This window comes from Dipteris shenzhenensis, chromosome 17 (assembly GCF_047967505.1).
Source record: "Dipteris shenzhenensis isolate YYH24624 ecotype China chromosome 17, Dip_SZ_1.0, whole genome shotgun sequence".
NCBI lineage: Eukaryota > Viridiplantae > Streptophyta > Polypodiopsida > Gleicheniales > Dipteridaceae > Dipteris > Dipteris shenzhenensis.
In genome coordinates, this window is record NC_141612.1 from 8007511 (window position 1) to 8027771 (window position 20261).

The 20261-nt window shown below is 39.6% G+C and overlaps 1 protein-coding gene across 1 annotated transcript in view; it reads left to right on the plus strand.

Annotated features, from left to right (window-relative positions):
- Window positions 1-20261, plus strand: part of LOC147891623 (uncharacterized) — a 36361-nt gene that overhangs the window by 12829 nt on the left and 3271 nt on the right. The window lies entirely within an intron of this gene.

Below are 20261 nucleotides of genomic sequence, written 5' to 3' on the forward strand. Positions count from 1 at the left end.
TAAATTCAAGGTTGCAGAAATGCATAAGGTTTGTGAAGCCTGTCAATTTGGAAAACAGGTAAGAAAACCATTTCCCAGGCATGTTCAAGGGAGTAAAAAGCCATTGGAATTAATCCACTCTGATGTGTGGACTACTAAAGCTGCATCTATTGGAGGTTGTCACTATTTTGTCACTTTTATTGATGACTTCAGCAGAAAACTTTAGTTGTATTTTATGAAAAAGAAAAGTGAAGTGTTTGGGCACTTCAAAGCTTTTAAAGCTATGGTTGAAAAAGAAACAGGCCTACAAATAAAATGCCTAAGGTCAGATGGAGGGGGAGAGTACCTCTCAAATGAGTTTGCAAGGTTCCTGCAGGAGCATGGCATAAAGCAGCAATATTCATGCAGTCATACCCCACAGCAAAATGGAATTGCAGAAAGGAAAAACAGGCATATTGGAGAGGTATCTCAGGCCATGCTAAATGAAAAAGATCTACTAGATTATTATTGGGCTGAAGTAGTTGCTATAGTAGTTTATATAATGAACAGGACTCCCACTGCAGCAATACATGGCATGACTCCAGAGGAGATGTATACTGGTAGGAAACCAAACATTTCTCATTTGAAAATTTTTGGTTGCATTGCCTATGTTCATGTGCCAGATGAGTTGGGGTCCAAGTTGGATCCAAAAGCTGAGAAGTGCGTCTTTATTGGTTATTCTCTGTAGCAGAAAGGGTATAGATGCTATAACCCTTCTACACGTAAGTTCACAGTGAGTAGAGATGTTGTTTTTTATGAGATGAGCAACTGGTATAAACCAGTAAATGTGATGATTGATGTAGATGCACAAAATGGTAATGCTGCACAAAATTCACAGCAGCAATCACAAAATATCAGTGGACCTGCAATGTCCTCTAGCAGTGGTTCACATACTTCGCCATGGACAAGCAGATTGAGATCAGGAGAATCTCCTCAAAGCAATGCAAATAGTGGTACACAGGTATCACAAAAAGGAAAAGAGAAGGTAGATCAGCCCATGTTTGGTGTGAATGCAGGTCACTCTTATGTGGATGGTGAATCCAGTGGCTCAGAATAGAGCATTGATGATGAGTTGGGTATTCCTTCTGTTGTTACACCTGGAGTAAGGAAGACCATGGATGTTTTGAGAGCACCTGGAAGTGAGCGTATTTTGCACAGGTATACCAGAGCTAGGTATCCTATGGATAGGCTAAAATATGATGGATTTACAGCCATTCACTATGCCTACATGGTCAAAGTGATACAGGAACCAGAACCCACTTCTTTTGAGCAAGCCATGGGAAATGAAAAATGGGAGAAAGCCATGGATGAAGAAATGGATGCCTTGGAAGCAAATGCTACATGGGAATTGGTGCCTTTGCCTAAAGACAAGAATGCAATTGGCTGTAAGTGGGTTTATAAGATCAAGCACAATGCAGATGGTTCTGTGAATAGATACAATGCAAGATTAGTTGTCAAGGGGTATGCACAGACATATGGCATTGATTATGAAGAAACATTCAGTTCGGTTTCCTGGTTTTACTATAAATAAGGATATCATCTAAAAGTACTACAACAAATTTCCCTAAATATGGCCTTAAGACACTATTCATAAGTGTCATGATTGTTGCTGAAGCATATGTTAATCCAAATGGAATTACTTTAAATTAATAATGCCCATACCTAGTACGAAATGATGTCTTTGAGACATCCTCTTTCGTAATTTGTACTTGGGGATATCTTGATCTTAAATCAAATTTAGTAAAGTATTTTGCCCCTTGTAATTGATCAAAGAGCTCATTCAGATACTTATTTTTTATGGTGATTTTATTTAGTGCGTAATCTATGCATAAACACATAGTACCAACCTTTTTCTTTACCAATGTTACGATAACAAATGGATCTCCAAACTGTTTACTGCCAGCCACTGGATTCCCACGTGAGTTCCTTTTTTTCAGTCATCATTGTGAAGATAGTGGGAGAGAGGGAAGGAGTCTCACTTGCAGCTTTCTCACATACACAATGGGGGAATACACACAAAGGTGGAGGCTGAAAATAGTTTTCCTCTTCTTAGTTGTGAAAGCCAAAAGAATTCTAGTACAAAGAAATAGAAGAACCCTATATGTGGGTCTCAAACCAAACTCAACTAACTAAGGTGGCATACTAACTGAGCCACAACTAGAGTAGATAAGGATAGCTGTCAAGCATTTGGAACATTTGCAAAAAGTGTTCCAGCTGGTTAGAGATAATTTTATAAGAAAATAATCCAACGTCTGTGCTCAACAGATAACAGGATCTCATACACAAGAGAGAAAACAAGATAGTATGGAGAATCAAAAATTTGATTACTATAAAAATGATCCAATAGATGGTGCTGCCTCCCAACCATGCACTCCTTTGAAAGAAGCTTCGATGGCATGCAGGAAACAGTAGAAGACGGAGGCTGAATGCTATGGAATCAAGGTTGCTGTAGCCAGTGATGAAATGGGCTTCACGGGCTTGCTCTTATATAGCCACCAGTCGTAGTCAGTTAGGCTCAATTTGGTGGCCGACCCAGTCTACCCAAAACGGTCGACTGGGGGTCGGAGGCCACCAACCATATGATAGAACTGATGCGTAAAACAAAGCAATTGACCTATGTTCTCCATTCGGCCCATAGCCATCCGGGATCATCTGAGGCTCCAAATGGGCCCTGCAACTCGAGAGTGGGGGTTGCCTCGAGAAATGCTCCGTCTACCCTCAGTGTGGTCAATCAAGGGATGCCTTCCCACACTTGCATGTAGCCTAGTTGGCAGTGTGCCAACTCTATCTGAAGCCGTCTAGCCATCAGGCCACACATGGCCCCCATCTGGTGTCCAAACCAAGACCTACCAGATAACTGAGCTACTCAAATGCCTTCTCCTCATATGGGGGGCTTACAAGTAGAGTTAACTGGTTCCCGCATAGTTACACGAGAGTGGAACATTGATATCTAACATCCTCCCTCAATGTCCACCTGCAAGTGAACTTACTTTCTCGGCCCAATGCCAAGTCGATGAAGATGCCTCTCCAGCAGGTCTCTTCCAAGAGCCTTCGTGAAGATGTCTGCAGCATTCTCTATAGTCGGACAGTACACCAAGTCGACCTCTCCATCCATGATCATCTCACATACAAAGTGATATTGAATCTCAATGTGTTTTGTGTGAGCGTGGAACACCGGGTTCTTTGCAATCGCCATGCAACTTTGATTGTCACATGATAACTGCATAGGCTTGTTTTGCATTGCACCCATGTCTCCTAAAATCCTCCTCAACCACATTGCCTCGCAAGAAGCAAAGCATGCAGATTTGTACTCGGCCTTGGTAGAAGAAAGAACAACTGTGGGTTGCTTCTTGCTGACCCATGACACAACTACAAATCCAAGTGAGAAACAGTACCCTGTTACTGATCTTATAAAAGCACCTTGCAAGTGTATATTTGCAAGTGATAAGTGATAAAAAACTAACATCCCATGTCCTGTCTCATAATGACCTTGTAATTGCCTCTTCTCCCTTGGTTATGATCTTTGACTACTCTGCTCTCCCTTGATTGTGTCTCCTTGATTTGTCTCGTGCTTTTGGCCTGCAAACTCACTCTTGTCTCTCTTGGCCTACTTGTCCCTTCCACTACTACAAGCTCTGTGTGTGTGCACGCATGCTGTTTGCTCTTCCAAGCTCTATCTTTTTGTAATTCTCTATCACCACATTGCTTTGACACTACTTTGAGAATGCTGCAAGCTCTCTCTCTCTCTCTCTCTCTCTCTCTCTCTCTCTCTCTCTCTTACAAGCTCTCCATTTCTTGTACTTCTTTCTTTGTTAACAAAATGGTAGGTGCTTGTGCTACAAAAAATACATTGGATTTTATATTCTTTGATTGATCTTTGAGAATGAAACTAGTGATCTAGGTAGTGATCTTTCATGTTTCTTTTTTGCAAGTGCATCTAACTTATTTGCCTTCCACACCAGAGGATGTCAATGTAGGGACACTAACACATCTGACCAGTAGAGAACAAGAGGTAAACATTGTAAGAGAATATGAGACTGTGAAGAAAAGAGAGCATCGAAAAAAATCAAGGATGAAGTAAGCTTTTGCAAATGAGGCTACTATTGAGTTAACATGGACAAGAGATGAAAGATAGCAAATGAGGTTGTGTCATTCTTACTAAAACAAAGAAGCAGAATGGACTCAATAGCTAGAAAGGATACCTTTGAACAAATCATTTCTCATCCCCATGTCAAGCATTTGCATAATGCCAATGATGAACTTCAGTTGTTACAGGGAGCAATTGTATCCAACATCCGTAGCATCTTAAGCCATGTCAAGCAGCCACAAACCTCTGATGAAGTTTTCTTCAAAAGGTCTACCATGATGATGGTGATGAATTCTAATGGACCAAAATACCAAGAATATAACATTACAAAATCCTCAAAGCTTTTAGGTGTCCATAGAAGGAATTTTTACTCTGCAAAATCTCATTTGTTGGTCAAAGTTCAAGAATGTTGTTGCTACCCATGTGCTAAAGACAATAATGAGGATGTAGCAGCATTACACATTAGGTTTAGGATATTGTCTTTGCATTTTGGACTCAAGAAACAAGGGTGTCCCCCAATAATAAAGATGTTTATCGAAAGAGTTTAGGCAAAAAAAGCTATGTGAAGCATCCTATCCACCTTCTCGAGGAACCTCAAGTCAGGTGTACTCACTACTTTGTAGCTTTTCATGGGACTGTTATTGGGTACTTCCAATAGACACAACAGTGCTTTCCATATTCATTTTTCCCCCATAAATTCTATGGATTTTTGGATTGCTTTGGATTGAGGTGATTTTTTACTACTTTGAAAATGTTGTGTGGCTACTAGGGGCCATAATGAAGATCACATGCAATAAAGCTATCATTCTTAGTGTTTTTTGATTGCTTTGGAACTGCTTAGGTTCATGTGGACTCCCCCAAGCTGGGGGCCACATAGACTCCCCAAAGAACCAACTAAACCTGCTTTTGGGGCTGTTTGAGAATGCTTTCAAAATGCTTTGTGTGGATGGAGTCATGATAAAGTTCCTTGAGGCTGTTTGAGATATACTTTGAGAATGCTTTGTGGCTAGAGCCATGATAAACTGCTTTGAGACTATTTGAGGTTGCTTTGGGCACAAAGTGATATGATAATTTTGGCCACAAAGAAACCTATGGGATGGCATGATGAACTTCTTTGAGAGTTGTTTCAGATTACTTCTTGATTGGTTGGAGACATCATGAATTGCTATGAGAGTGTTTTCAGATAATTGCTTTGATATTGATTTGTGACTACTTTCAGTAATTGCTTTAAGATTGCTCACAATACACAAAGGAGGCACAAAGTGATATGATAGTTTTGGCCACAAAGAAACCTATGAGATGGCATTATGAATTGCTTTGAGAGTTGTTTCATATTGCTTTCTGATTGGTTGGAGACATCATGAACCGCTATGACAGTGTCTTTAGACAATTGCTTTGAGACTTCTTTGAGTAATTGCTTTGAGACTGCTTCCAGTAAAACTACTTTGAGACTGCTCACAATGCACAAAGGGGGCACAAAGTGATATGGATAGTTTTGGCCACAAAGAAACCTATGGGATGCCATGATGAACTACTTTGAGAGTTGTTTTAGATTGCTTCTTGACTGGTTGGAGACATTATGAACTGCTATGAGAGTGTTTTCAAATAGTTGCTTTGAGACTGCTTTCAATAATTTCTTTGTGATTGCTCATAATGCACAAAGGGGGAACAAAGTGATATGTCAATTTTGGCCATAAAGAAACCTATGGGATGGCATGATTGTTGGACTTTTCTAGAGTCAACCTTTGTTGTTGTAAAGCGGGTGACTCTGTGATGTGAGCATTATTGTAATTATGTAATGAGAGCACAATGCTGGTGATTTTTTAAAAAAAGAATATAATTGATAGTATGTGTTACTACTTCTAAGAGCTCCCTTGATTTGTACGCTACCATAGGTTGAGCTCTTCTAGTGATTCAAGGACACCTTTACAAAGATCAGCATCCAACAATGCTCATTTGAGTGCTTGACGCCCTATTTCATGCAAAAGCTGAAGGATAGGTACACATGCTGCTGAATTTATCACATGCATATGATTTTTATCAAGGATGTAGTCAATTAGCTAAGGACGCAGAGTTTTGGTCTTCATGGAGCATCTTGCAACTGTGGCTGTCAGATATGTGGAAATAGCAAAGGTTGCAAAGCTTTTGGATAGGCTTACAAGGGTGTCACTCCCCTCTGGGAGTTTGTGGTGTGCCCCAAACTTATTGGAGCCACATTCTATAGTCATCAATGTCTATTGGGCGACTATAAAAAATGTGATCCAAAGAACATATCATGTTACCCTTGTGAGATAAATCAAGTTTCCAAAAAGGTGATGGTGAAGGTCTTCTAGAATGTGGACACAGGCACCACTGTGAATGGGAAAAAGAAGCAAAGGAAAGACCTTGTGAGAAAGGAGATGGATTGTAGCAATCTTATATGGTTAATGAAGAAGCACCTCAAAATATTCATCAAGCACAATAACACTTATAAGTGGCAAGCTAAACAGTGCAAAGAGTGCATGCTAAGATTTCTTGAAGATGTGGTAGTTTCGGTGGTTGACTTTGCAAAAAACTACTCTTTCAAGGAGCAAAATGAGATTCAGTCCATGCATTGGATCTAGCCAGGTTATAATTTTTATGCACATAACATACATTCATATTAGAAGTGAGGTGGAGAAGACATTTCCCTTCTTTATTTTAGACGAAAAGGTGCACAGCACCCTCTTTGTCCAGCATTGTTTTATGCTACATCATAGGTGGTTGATAGATCAATGGCTGGAGCTTAGGTTTTGTCACATAGTGCTACCTCCCCATTCAAAGCTAGAAGGCCTTTCTATTTCATATCTAGATTTGAACAGCTCACAAGTTTGCAATTGACAAGGAATTTCTTTGGATCTAGGCACGACAAGGGAGAGCTTGATGGAGCTAGGGTTGTTGTGAAGAGAGCATTAACACATGAATAGCTTAAAGAAAATGAGACACCATAAATTGTGCATCTGATGTCATGGGTTTCTTGAGGACCAACTTGTCTCATGGGGCTCAAACCAGCTATGTATCTAATGAAAGGAATGTAGCACGTGTTTTGGGAAGTTAAAGGAAGGAGATTTCGATAGATCTATACAATGGGACTGAACCTGTGCCCAAGACACAATCCATGCACTGCGTCAAGGGAGCTACACAAGGGGCTAGCAAGGAAATAGCAATGAAAAGGTTATGCTATGACAATGCTTGTATCCAAGAGTCTTGGTGGAGAAAGTGCACCAATAAAAATCATGTGTCCAACTGGGAATATCACATCATTGTTCCTAATGATGCCGATGATTTGGGTAGTGATGACGAGCTCCTTGATGAACCTATGTATGTAGGACATCATGATGCAATTAGTGATGCTCTTTGCATGGTGCAGAGGTAGACAATGAATAAGGTGCCTACTTCTACATTTTGAAGTGTACCAAAGCTAAAGAGTGGACTGAAAAGGCTATGCAAGATGGTTGGGGCAACATGATAGCAAAAAACTCCTATATTGTGAAGGCTTTAATCTATGGCCATCAAGGTCACTACCACTTTAATCTTCTTGATGATCAACCTAAAGTCTTCTTATACTCCCATCTTGTAAGGCGAATGAAGTTTCCACTAGAAGCCATTGATGGAAAGAGCTTGTATTTTCTTCCACTTGAAGTGTATGGGGAATTCTACAATAGTATGCCTTCTGATCTTTAATATATTTATTTCCCTACCTTTCTTTCATTTCTAGCAATATTTCTTTGTTGCCGTATCTTGGACAAGGTGTTGGCTGGTCTATGTGCCCATATATATATAGTCTGTGGATATGCAGTATCATAATAGTGAATGAGAAAACTTTCTGTGACTTGCAAGCTTTCCTAGCCTGACCAAGCCCTGAAATGGTCTCCAGAAGCAAACTGCAACCAATCCTTTGGCAACAACCACTGCCATAACCATGGCACTATGTGTCTAAACAAAAAATTGCAGTGCCTGTGTGCAAGCATTATTGTCATCTTTGGAAGTGTGTTGAATGTCCCAGACAAATTTCCTATACACTTGTTAAAGCTGTCATCAATAAGTACGGTACACGACTCATCATAGAAAGGGTATTTTTCTTAGAAATACCATAGGTTCTTGAAAAAGACATGCTTCCCATCCAAAAGGGTGAAATGTGTCAAGTCATAATATGCCCAATCCATCCACACTAAGATAAAATTATGTGTTTTTGGAATTGCTTTGTATGTGTTTTTTGCAAATGCTTAAATCTCCATTTGAAAATTTACATGTTTCTTTGGATGGTCTTTGTCGATAATTCGTAGATTGGGTCATCTAACAAGCCTGGAAGACATGGACCAGTGCACATGTGTATTGCTAAACCTTCACCTCCAAGTAGCATAGAACATGAGAAGAATGATGAACTAAGCCCATGGTCTTGGATCAAATGCAATCTTCCATGATATATTGCAGGCCAGGTCATTAGACAAGCTTGGAACATATGCACCTGCCCTTCCTTTTTTAATGAACTTGCAACTGTGTTGGATAGCACACCATAGGGTGAGACCATCAAGCTAAGCCTAGGGCCTGCAGTCCACCTATAGAAGAGAAAGTAATTCACGTGGAAGATGAAGCATAGATGGTTGAGGCAGAGGTAGTGGTTCGTGATCCATCTTTTAAGGCTGTCATAGATGAACTCACTCTTGTAGCAGAAGCTGCAACCACTGAGGGTAGTCAATATGAATACAAATGAATCGAATGTGAAGGATTAAAATATTGAAACACATAGAGGAAGTTCAAGATCACCTAGCGGTCAAAGAAGTGGAAAAGGAGGCCATGAAAGTGGAAGAGAAAAATGCAAAAGCACCTTCGAGATCGGACATGCCCACAACTACATGTGAAGGAAATGGAGTGCAAGCGGCAGGTATACAATTTTGGGCCTAACATCTCATTGAATGCATCCACAAAGAAGATGAACTTTGGAAATTAATGTGATATTCGGGAGCTATATCCCAAGCAAGGGAAGCGACTGCTCATAAAGTGAAGGCTAGCGGTAGACAGTGGTTTGAGCAATTCTACCACATTTATAGAAGTTGAAGTGGACTTTGAAAGAGCTTAGAGCTTAATCGAGACCTTGTCTGCCTATTGACATTAGTGGTGCAATAGGTTATATGCATCCCTATCTTGTTGCACATGCGACATTTTGGGGTTATGCTCAATTTATTGCACATGCAACAAGTTGGGGGTGTACATGACCTGTTGCACAAATCATCAAAATTTCTTGATTTGTGCAACAGGTTACCTGTACCCCCAACCTATTGCACATGCAATAGGTTGCGGGCACATCAACTTGTTACACATTCAATAGGTTGGGGGTGCACACAACCTGTTGCACAAATCATCAAATTTTCTTGATCGTGCAACAGGTTGTGTGCACCCCCAACTTGTTGCATGTGTGGGGGTGCACACAACCTATTGCACAAATCATCAAATTTTCTTAATTTGTGCAATAGGTTATATGCACCCCCGATTTGTTACACATGCAATAGGTTGGGGGTACACTCATCCTGTTGCACATGCAACAGGTTGGGGATGCATGCAACCTATTGCACAAATCAATATATTTCATAAATTATTTATTGTAATTTAGGGTTTAGGATCTATAGTCTAGGATTTAAGTTTTAGAGCCTAAGGCTTATGGTCTAGGTTCTAGGGTCTAAGATCTACATTTTAAGATCTAGGATGTAAAGGCAAGTCATGCTAGGGTTTAAATTTTAGGGTTTGGTATTTAGAGTTTATAGGTTAGTATATAAGGTTAAGATTTTATATTCTAGAATGTAGGGTCTAGGGTCTAGGGTTTGGGGTCTAGGGTTTAGGGTTGTGTTTAGGGTTTGGGGTCTAGGGTTTAGGGTTTAGGGCTTAGGTTTTCAAGTTTTAGGATTAGGGTTTAGGGTTTAGTGTTTAGGGCTTATTGATTAGTGTATAAGTTTAAGAGTTTAGAGTCTAAAATCTACAAAATAGGGTGTAGGGTTTAGGATTTAGGGCCTAAGGTCTAGGGTTTAGGGTTTAGGACTTAGGGCTTAGGGTTTATAGGTTAGTGTATAAGGTAATTTCACAGTCTAGGATCCTAGGATCTAGAGTTTAGGGTCTAGGTTCTAGGATTTAGGGTTTAGGGTTTAGGGCCTGGGGTTTAAGGTTTAGGTTTTAGGGTTCAGGGTTTATTAAAAAATAATGAAATTGATATCCGATGCATATGATGCTTTTCATAGGCCTTAAAATACTATGAAAAGTATCATACATATTGAGGATAAGAACATAAGCCAAAAGCACACCGATGCATATTTTTCAACACTCATGCGTGATGCATGATAAGAAATAAGCAAATATGCATGTCAAACCATGCAAATGATATCTCATGAATATGATACTTTATAGAGGCCTTAAACTAAGTGAGTTTAAAGATTTTGCAAAGTATCATACCCATCAGAGCCAAGCATATACCTAGAAGCACAATGAAGCATATTTTTCAACACTCAAGTATAATGCATGGTGTGATGCCAAAAGTTGATATTTTTTAATTTGGCATTGGTATTGTTTTCTTCTATGTTTGATAAGAGTTTGAGTATCAAGTGATAGCCTAGCGACTCTCACTTATTTCTATTTTCTAAGATATTGTATGGGATTGAGAGGATGAGTGGAATGGTTCATTGTAAATACCATGTGTATGAATGATAAATACCTTGGTATGGGGTGAGAGTTATTTGTGTATGGGATATTATGGGGTTTTTAGAAAGTGGGAAGAGTGAGTCATATAAAGAGGTGGGCTCATGTCCATATGTTCCAATAATATAAGAGAGATCACATGCCAAGCGTGTGGAAGGCATGTGGATGAGTGTGAAGTCAAGAAGAATCCTTCTAGAATTCCTATGTGGAATAAGGAGGATGTGGACATATGGAAAAGAGAGGGTCCCTATGGGCTCCATGTGGGAGACTCTTGACTTTCTTAATATTTTTAAGAGTCTTGAGCATCTTTTGATGGGACACATGGCATCAGTAGCCAAAAAGGACATGGATGGTGACATATGGGCTTATGTGATTGATGGGGAAAGGAATCTACAGGTAGCAATTGTAAATGGGTGAAGGAGGGTGACAAAATCTCTATAAAAGGAGCCCTCCTCTCCCTTGTTCATCATCTCTTCCACCATTAGGCCTCATGTTTCTATAGCTCTAGTCTCCTCAAGCCTCTTCCATGAGCCTTCTCTCCCTCTTGTAGATATTCTCTTATGTAGACTCTTGAGTCCATCGAGACTCTCTAGTTCATTCTCTCTCTGTGAGTAGTCTTGGAGCTTCTGCTCCCTCTTGTACGTATGAAACCTCTTCTTCTCCCTTGTGTTTGTAGTATTTTGAGTTCCATTGGAGTGGAGTCTCACTCTATCGGTAATGAAGGTCACTTCAAGTTCTCTCTCTTGAGTGTCTCTTTCCTTTTTCCATTGTTTTCTCTTCCAAAGTGCTCAAAAGTGTTGTCTATTCAGCCGCTCATTGCGCATACATGGTTTATCTATTTCCCAAGCCATAAAGGGGGCTCTTCCTTCCCTCCTAGGTGACCTCTATGGGACTTGGATCGTTGATGAAGTCTAAGCATGGAGGTAGTATTCTCCCAAGTCGGCACCAGTAGAGGGAGTAGGTGTTTTTCATGATAGTTTGACCCCCTGTCAATATTTTGCTCATAACGTTTCACTCGGTGGTCCTATTTGGACGAAACTTATATCAGTGCAAAGCTTTCTTCAAGGAGCATTATCCTTGTCTTCAGTTATTGTATTAGATGTCAAACCAAAAATCTATGACTCTCTATGTGTGATTGTTTCTTTTTTAGACGGTTTTTACCCACGTTCAGTAAACTGCCCATATCTTTCCGACCGCTTCTTTGTTTTTTACGAAACTTATATCAGAGTAAAGTCCATTTCAAGACGCATCTCAATATGTGATTGAATATTTTATATCATGTCTCTATTGAAAGTTATGGGTCTTTGTGTCTTATGATAGTTTGGAGTGTGTTTTGAGCTGTGTAGAGGTGTCTATGAAGGAGGTGCAATGTTTCCTCGGAACCTACCCATCTGACCCAATCAGCCCCTTCAAACTCCTCGATATATATCAGTTCATGTCATGTTGAGCCGCAAGATCTTCTTTCAACAACGTATTGCTCTTCTCTTTGGCGCAGACTGGCTTGCTGAGATTATGGCCTCTGTTGATCCTTTCCTTCTCCCTATGCTTGAGTACAACATCACTTGGGATGTTACCATCTTCATTCTCATCTAAGGGAGGATAGTATGGTGTGGTCTCTTGGTATAAAAGCTTCTTTTTAATGTCCCTTTCCCAATGATGAATATCTCTATCACTCAGTTTGAAAGAAGTAGGAAGTAAAGAGGTGTGTGAAGTTTATTATCCCCAACTTCATGTCACACATGGTAAGAAACAAGGATTCAATAATATCCATTCCAAACCATGAAAATGATATTTGATGGTATGGTAATTTGTAAAGCATTTAATTCTTTTTACTTTGAGGCCAAAACAAAGTATCATAACCATTGGATACAAGCACATCGGCTAGAAGCACACAGATGCAAATGTTTCTACACTCATGCATGATACATGTATGAAACAAGTAAATACTATGCAAATGATATCTGATAGGTATGATACTTTGTAGAGGCCTCAAACTTAAAAACTTTAAGGCCTCTTCAAAGTATCATACCCATCAAAGATACACACATAGGATAAAAGCACACCAATTCATATTTTCTAACACCAAGCTTACAAATTCATTCACTAATTTTTAAATTAGTTTTAGAATTTTATGTAATCCTTACTTTGTGATTCACTAATACTCGTCAAATTTTTGAAGATTTTTTTTCATTTTTTTGAATTTTCAAAAATATTTTTATAAAAGTTAATGTTATATTAATAATTTTAATATAACTTAAGTTATAATTTATTCTAAATTATATTTGTTCAAACATTAAATATCTTGAAAAGTTTCAAAAAGTGAAAATCAAATCAAGCTTCTTGATGTTGTTGTGACTTTAATAAAAATAAAATTATTTTTTTCAATTTAAAAAAAACTAAAATTTAAAAATTTAAAACCAAAAGTCAATTTTAATAAATTTAAATGTTCCAAAAATAAAATTTAATTATTTATTAAATATAATTCAAATCAATATATGTATAATTAAATTTTAAAAAAAGTTGATAGTAAATATAAATAGACTTAATTTTTTAAGAAATAAATTTAATTATTTTCTAAATAATTAATATTTATTTATTTTCTAGGATGAGACAGAAGAGATCGAGGCTAGGCGGGCAGACATCGAGGCACATGTGAATGGGAGGTGGGAGGAGGCCAAGATGGGTGTGTCTTTGAATGCCATTACTTCTACAAAAGTTCATGAATGCTGAAGACATGTATTCACCCCTCTGTCTGATCTTATGACTTTGATCTTTCTACATATTTGGTTTTCAACCTTGGGTTTGAATTCTTGAAATCTGAAAAAGGCTTCAAATTTCTCTTTCAAAAAGTCAAGTAGTCATCAATGAAAGTCAAGTAGTCATCAATGAAAGTCAAGTAGTCAAGTGAACCATTGATACTGCGGGTTTGGGCATAACCCCATACATATGTGTGAATCAAATAAAAAATAGCTCATGCTCAAGAGGTGCTTCTACCAAAGTTGGTTCACTTTTGTTTACCAAAGCAACATGCTTCGCAAACTTTTCCAAGAAACTGAAGCTTAGGAATTCCAATTGCCATATTCTTATTTGTGAGCTCTATCAAGCTTTGAAATTGACATGTCCATATCTTTTGTGCCATATTGCAGAAAGTGGCATCTGTTGCGGTTGAGCTGACATGGCATGCAAATCTGGTACTATAGCTAGCATTTTGAATAAGAATCCTTCCTTGATTACTTTTCCTAGTAGCTAATATCCTCTGGATTTGTCTTTGATCGTGTATTCATCTCCATCAAAGATGACTCAGTAGTTGTGTTCCATCATTTGACCTACTGACAAGAGGTTCTTGCTGAGCTTCGGAACATAGAGTGCATCTTTCACCAATCCTTTTGTACTAGTGAAATTGTTCATAGGAACAATGCCTTTTCCTTGAACTGGATTCATTGTGTTATCTGCAGTGTAGATAATGTTCTTATGTCCTTCTAATGGTTTCATCTCTCTTAACCATTCCTGACACTTTGTCATATGAGATGATGCACCGATGTCAATGTACTAAGGATCTTGATATGCTTGATCAACTTGATAACTGCATTCCCCTTTTGAATTGCAATCAATGTCAAGATACATTGTTTTAGTGTGCTGCAGATCCTTGCTTGCAAGAAACATGTTCTTAGGTTCATTGGCATAATGAGTGTGATTGGAATGACCATCGCGATGATGCCGCGAACCTCCAACAACTCCAACAAAGGCTTCAAGTGCATCCACGGCTCCAACGACCATCAAGTGAAGAGCCTACGGTAACATATGGCTCTCCATTCACTCCAACAATGACAACGTGAACACGACTAGTAGGCTCAGTGCCACAGCTCATAACGGGCTCCCAGGCTCCCTCCAACTACCAGCTCACGGATGATTTGATCTCCTCCATGAAAATAGGACGAACCATAGAGCTTCCACAGGCCCTCTAAGGTGGACGACATGAGACTCATGTGTAATGAACCGCTCTAGAGCTCTACACATCAAAACGCTTGCTTAGAGCAGCGACCTCTGAGCTCCAACTGCAGCCCTAAAGCTCTTCCAATAGCATCCTCCACCACGCCAATGGCACAGAGCCTCAAATCCGTCACCCAACTATATCAAGTTATCACTAAGGTTTGGCTACCCTTGTGACACGTGGTGCACCGATGAGAAGACACGTGGAACCATGGCAACCTGACATGTGACTATCTTACCCATCAAGGCTATCAAGGCCATCCACAGAGCCATGTGGCATGCTACCACATCAATAGCATCTTACCCATCTGCCATGTCATCATGACTTGCTAGGTCATTAGTCAGCTGACACATGTTAAGAAGCCACATTATCACTTGACAGCTCATCAACCACATCCAATCAGCACTGCCACCTCAGCATTACCATATGGCATTGACCCCTTGCCAGGTACAATCACCTCTTTGTAGCCACACTAGTACACTGCATGTGCACCTAGTTGCCACCTCATCACACAGTTCCCCAGAGGTACATGCCTTGGCAAGCGTACCCCTGCATGTGACTCTGAGTTCCACATCATCACTAGCACCCTTTTTTGCCCCTCCACCTAGATCAAGCTGTATCTCTTGATCTAGGAAGAATTTGAGGGCGCTCCAAGAGAAAAAACGCTCGATTTTTAATGCTCTATAAGCTCGTTACATCACGTGCACATTTTTGTGTAAATATCACATACTTGTGAGCCTTGGCAACAAATCCAATTCTTGCATGCACATCAGCCTCTACATCGATGCATCTAACCCAGCACCTAAAATGAACAAAGAAAAGGAGTTATTTGATGCTTTTTCATTGCTTAACAGTTGGTCTAGATCTAGTTCAGAGTAGATTAGATCATCCATAGTGGAGACAACTCCAAAGAAGCCAATCAAAGCCATGCCAAAAGATTCCTAAATAGTTCCTACTCGGATCCAATCCCTTCACTCACATTTGGTTTCACATCATCACCTTTCCTAAAAGTTGACGTTCCACAATTCAATGAGCAGGCTTCAAAGTGTTCAATGTCATGGAATGTCATGGGCATCGTTGTAGAGCATAGACAAGCTGGTAGTCGGCTATTGGCAAACCCATTGGAGCTGCTAGGCTTGCGCTAGCTTTTGGAAGCCAAGTTTGTGCCTTGCAATCTAGTATGGCGACCAGTTGAAGTTGTTGGCTATGGGCATCAGACTTTGAAGCTAGCTGCATAGATGGTGTCCTTGTGATAGTTATGGCATTGTAGAATGACGAGCTGATGGAGTCGCTGGCGACAAAAGGAGGCTATGCCTTGGAGCTTCAAAATGTCTGTAGTAAGCTCATGTGTAGCCAATCTTTAGCCGTCGGGCTTGACATAACCGCCTTGTAGAAGGACTAAGCCGTGGCCTGTTGAGTTGCTCGTTGAAGGCCGAGCATGGAGCTTGCTAGATTGCTTAGAGCCACCATTGCTACCTGTGAGAGCATAGAATTCAGCTACGTGCTAGTATTTCTTAGTCACCTTAGTGGATGTAGAACTGGTTTTCTAGCCTGGATGTAGAACAGGTTTGCAGCCTTTGATGGCTAGGTCGCAGAGGTCCCTGGTAGGGCGTTATAGTTGCTAGTCATTTTGCTGCTAGTCAGCTTGCTATGTGAAGCTAGGAGATTTGGAGAATCTTGCCTTGAAAAATGGCTGGGTGTGGAGAATAGAATCACAAGAAAAAAGCACAGAGATTCGAGGCACTCAGGCTTCAAGGAAGCTTACAGAACCTATAAAAAAAGGTGAACCTAACCTCTTAGGCTCTCAAATTGCTCTAAAAATATATATATCTCTTAGATATCACTCCACAATCTCTCATTGAACTATAATCTCTCAAAGAAGCTCACTCTTTCTCGCTTTCAATCAAAGAACTCTCTCTCACATAAAGGTGAATGGAATGGATGGAAATTCTTCCAAAATGAATGGATTTTTTCTCTCATGGAAGCGAACACTCAAGATCTCTCGATCTCTTACACAATGATCTCGATGTAGTGGAAGGCAAGGGAGCTCTGATACCATGACAAAATATGAAGAGGAGAGAGAAGAAGAGTGGAGATTAGGAGAGAGGGCACAGCTAGAGAGCACACGACAAATGACTAACTGTACACTAACTGTACACTAGATTTAGTTGAAAATGTAGAATATATAGAAATGCTTTTAGGGTTAGGGTTAGGGCATCTAACCCTTTCCATTATAGCACTCTCTATGTGTTAGTGCTATGCACATATGATCACATGATGTCGAGATGGTTTCTCAACACAATAGCCCAAATCACTTTCTTGAGCACATTTCACATATTCCTCCCAGATTTCAAATATGTGTATATTTTATGCTCCTTTAATAGTTACTAGCTGCCTTCAAAAGCTTGAAATAGGTTCATAGACCAAATCACTTTCTTGAGCACAGTTCAAATATGCCTCCCAAATTTAAAAAATGAGTGCATTTTGTGCTCTCTTCACAGTTACTATCTTCTAAAGCTTGGAGAGAAAGCCCAGCCCCCAAAAATCAAGAAACAAGAGCAACTTTAGAAATGTGCTTAAGCAATTTAGAGTTTTGGGAATAGTCCCAATAGCTTAAATCACTTTGTTAAGCACATTTGAACAAATTTTGTCTAAACTAGCACCCCAACAGTAGAAAATAAGAGAAACTAAAGAAATGTGCTTAAGAAAGCAATTTGGGGTGTTCGGGAATCGCCCAACAACCCAAAGTGCCCTCTTTAGCACATTTTAACATAAGAAATCATGTTAAATTAGAGTCAACATGCACAATAGAAAGTGTGAACCTCTAGAGGAAGGTTTGGTGTTTGTACTATACCTAAACTGTCACCAGGTTAACTCTAAGGAAGTCTTGAAGATGCAAGAGGAGGAGGAAGGAAAAGAGAGGCCGTGGGATCAAGAGCTAGAAGAGTAGGATAAAGAGAAACTCCAAGAGGAGGGGGAAGCATAAGGGGAGGATGAAGAGGAGGTGATAGATGTAGTCAAGAAGAGAGATGAAGCTTTGCACTAGACCTTGTGGCACAAAGGTCAGACACACTTTACGGGCCAGTAAGTATTAAGGCCTTAACATTGAAAGCTCGAACGATGCTGTGCCATTGCTTCCCACTTTCCAAATTGAAGATATGGAGTATATTATTATTCATGACATTTAGGAAATATTTTATTTGAGGGAGGATTATGCACTGGCAATGATTGCCCAAGTCTACCATATGGATTCTGAGATTATTGCGAAGGATGACCCTTTCCATGGGATGGAAGATGACTTCAACTCACATGAATGTCTATCCATGTTCTTTGAAGAATCTCAGAAATGTATGGGAGACTATGAGATCAATTTTGAGACATTCATGAAGATTCAAAGAGACCTCAAGTTTGACACGATCAAAAAAAGGGAGGAAAAGAAAAGAATACCAGAAGATATCATAAAGAGAAGCATCTTCCTTTAGAAGGACAAGGATGTAGAGTAAGATAAGAATATGAAGGTGAGTAATCTTGTCTTTTGGTATCTCTTCTCTCATTTTGATTTGAGTGATATTATATTTGATATCACTGTTCTCATGTTTCCTTTGATGGAAAACTCATTTTGATTTAGCTTGTGTAGTTGTATGTTGAAGGTGATTCCTTCCTTGTGAGGTCTAGTGGGGGTAGGGAGAGAGGTCTTGGCCAGCTTGCTAGCCTCTCTCACTATATGAAGATGCTCTCTTCTATAAAAATATTAATTTATCACCGGCATTTAAGCAAGGATGGCAAGATAGTTGTTTGGTTCGTCAAGGCTTTGTCAAAGTTTTTGGGAGGTGATCGAATCAACAGTAGAAGGACAAATCATTCTTGTCAAAAAAACCTATGCTTACAATATTTTTGGTTAATGTTCTGGGAAGATCTGCTTAGGGTAGGATATTATCTTGCTTACACTGCCTATTCTCTTGCAAGTGGCATTAGGAGCCCTTGCAACTTAGATGTTCATGGAAAACACCATCTTCTCAAGTTTAGAGAGCCACCTTTAGCACATGAAGCCATTCAATCTAAAGAAGGCAATCCAATTCAGCAGCAAGTGAGGAAGTAGATGAAAGATGAAAACATAGAGATGCAAGGTAGTCCCATTGATGAGGGTTCAAAAGATGTCATCAATTAAAGTTACAAGGAGGGCCTTCACTCTTAGCTAGAGAAAAATGAGCTAAGTACAGTGCAAAACTTGCATCATATAGTCATTGTTTTGACAATCGTGATAGTACATTGTATTTTTAGTAAGTTTTCAAACTCTTGCAAAGTGTAGCCACCGATTTTGAATCATATTGCATCAATAAAGGTAGTTGTATTGAATTTCAAACACTTTCATCAAATAGTCATTGGGACTTAAGTATACATGTATAGCAAAGTTTATATAATATAGTCATTGCTTTACTCTATTTAGCTATACATTGTCAATTGAAGAAGACAATACTTCATTAAACTTGAGCTTTATCGAGGGTTTACGAAGTATTGGAGTTGTTTATTTGCATAGTTGGCATCATGCTACATTTTTGGGGACAAAAACCCTTAAGTAGGGGTTGCCAAATTTTATGTTATTTACAACACACGAATATCTAAATATGATTGCAAATGTAAATCTTTAATTAAAGCTAAGGGATCCATTGATAGATGGAGTGATTCTGCACATCCTATGGGCAGATATCCTAGAGGAGGGTTGGACCATTATGAAAGATTTGTAAAACAACACTAGCTAGGTCTTGCATTTCAAAATGGACAAAGGAGTTATGGTATGTGATCATTTAATTCGGGTCAAGTTTATCAAGAATCAGCTAGTAGGTGTGGATCAAAAGGTTGATCAAATCAATTAGAAGTGCTATGAGCTTCATGGGCTTAGCAACCACACTAATGACTACAAAGTGATCTCACGGGTTTGGTCACCACACTAACTAATGCAGAGATCCCACCTTCGAGGAGCTTGGGCCAATGCTCATGCAAGATGAAGCGAGGGAGAAGAAGTACAGGGACAACGATGGCCTTTATTGCTACAGGCATAAGGGCAAGCTTAGACAAGGTAGGTCCAAGAAGAAGGGTGATGGTGACTCATGAGATAAAGCAAGGAACTCTATAGAGAGTGAGGCAAGAAGAACAAGGTGAATGATATTTAATCATTCATAAGGCCTGCCCAAGATTAATAAAGGCTACCCCCAAGCCAAAAAAAAGCAAACAAAAAGGAATCCATTGGAAATGGTGTGAGGGAAGACTACATGAGATAAAGGGGAGAGAGGGAGAGAGAGAGAGAGGAGGGGGGGAGTGTTGGGGGGGAGGGAGAGGCCAAAAAGGAGAAATTCTTCTACTATGACAAGGTTAGGACCAATCTCTAAAGGAAGAGCCAAAAGCAAATGTAGTGGTTGTTGAGGAACTGTTTTTAGAGCCAAAAGCAAATAGAGGAACTATTTC